The following is a 1845-nucleotide window of genomic DNA, read 5'->3' on the forward strand; positions in this document are numbered from 1 at the left end:
GTAGCCTCAACCGATTGAAACCGTATATCCAATGATTGCACAAATCGGGTGAAGGCTTTCTCTAGATCGGTCATCCAGGTCTCCAAACCTGAAACTCTATTTTCTATGTTCGGGGCTTGTTGTTGTTGGAAACCTGGTGGTGCTATGGCCTTTTGCAGTCCTTGGTTACTCCATGAGAAATTGGGGTGGTTTCTCCACCCTTGGTTGTAGGTGTTGCTATAAGGGTTACCTTGTACCCTTCCCGAATTACCCACAAAGTCTACTTGTTCAGTCGGGCCTGAAGTAGCAATCAAAATAGGACAATCAGACAGCATATGTGAACCCCGATAACCATCACAACTCGTGATCGCGGCCACTTGGTGAAGTCAACGTATACAATTTCTTGCTCAATGCCTCTACTTGGGCTGCCAAGGATGTAACTATGTCGATCTCATGGAGTCCGGCCACTTTCTTCCTTTCCCTTGCATTCCATTGGTAACTATTCATGGTCATTTCATCTACTAAATGTAGGGCTTCATCAGGGGTCTTATTCCCCATTGTACCTCCTGCTGCAACATCTAGAAGTTGTTTTGTACTTGGATTCAACCCATTGTAAAACGTCTAAATGATCATCCACTCAGGGAATCTGCATTGAGGACACTTCCACAAAAGATCCTTGAATCGCTCCCATGTCTCAAACAAGGAGTCGAGCTCCATCTGAACAAATAAAGAAATCTCATTGCAAAGCTTTGCCGACTTTCCTGGAGGGAAGTACTTAGCCAAAAAGGCTCCAACCATCTCATTCCAAGTCGTGATAGACGATCGTGGTAAAGAATGTAACCACTGCTTTGCTCTTCCTTTTAGAGAAAACGGGAAAGCCCTCAATCAAATAGCATCATCCGTAACACTGTTGATTTTCAGCATGCCATAAACTTCCAAGAAGTTTTCAATGTGATTGTTTCGATCCTCATCGGCCAAACCATTGAACTGCGCAGACTGCTGAATCATTTGGATGAATGCTGGTTTCAGCTCAAAGTTTGGAGCTGAAATCGGGGTCGCACAATACTCGATTATGTGCCCAAAACTAAAGGTCAAGCATAGTCGAAAAGTGTTCTCTGTTGCTCATTCTGTTCTACCATATTGTTTGACCCTTAACCTTCTACTTCAGCTCGGATCGACGGTTCATAGCCTGGAGCTGCAACCAAAAAGAAAAGAAAAAATTAGAACGATGAAAATGTGGAATAGAATGAATAATGAATAGCTAAAATAGCAAAGTGCAAAGTATCTCTAAACACCTACTCCCGGGCAACGGCGACAAAATCTTAACAACAACCCTTGCATGTAACCCGCAAATGAACGGGTTTGTCGAGTAATAAATACCAGGTGAGTGGGGTACCGTATCCATAGGGAGTAGGGAGTAAAAATACTTAAATTGCTACTTAACCACGTGAAAGAAAACAATGATAGTGCCGATAAAATGTAATATGAACAAAAGACAAAAGAAACAAGAATGAGAGGTGCAAGTAAGTGGGAGGTAAGGCAATCGATAGAAGTGGGGAACTCGGACAATGCTCCCCCTAGGATTAATGTTTCAAGTGCAAGACCGACTATTATACTTCCTAATCAATAATACTCAATGAGTCATGGAAATCCTTAAGCACATGGTCCCAAATCTAAGGTCAACCGTGACTAACTCTACACTATGTCGCAGCGGAGAAATCGCTTACTCTCAACAGCTCATACTGTGTAAAGTTGCATGGAGTTCTAGGGAATCCAAGTGATAAACCCTCTTCCTAAGTACAGACCTAACCCTTTGGTCTAGGCGAAAGGCCCCTAGTCACATTCAAGACCCAGACACTAGAGTCA

General features: G+C 43.0%; 1 non-coding gene across 1 annotated transcript; it reads left to right on the plus strand.

Annotated features, from left to right (window-relative positions):
- The first annotated feature begins 622 nt into the window (after nt 1–622).
- On the plus strand, nt 623–729 carry LOC120250797. The gene has a single exon (XR_005533133.1). It is a non-coding gene; the product is annotated as a small nucleolar RNA R71 (small nucleolar RNA).
- Nucleotides 730–1845: the final 1116 nt, after the last annotated feature.

The sequence above is a fragment of the Dioscorea cayenensis genome, chromosome 19 (assembly GCF_009730915.1).
Source record: "Dioscorea cayenensis subsp. rotundata cultivar TDr96_F1 chromosome 19, TDr96_F1_v2_PseudoChromosome.rev07_lg8_w22 25.fasta, whole genome shotgun sequence".
Lineage (NCBI taxonomy): Eukaryota > Viridiplantae > Streptophyta > Magnoliopsida > Dioscoreales > Dioscoreaceae > Dioscorea > Dioscorea cayenensis.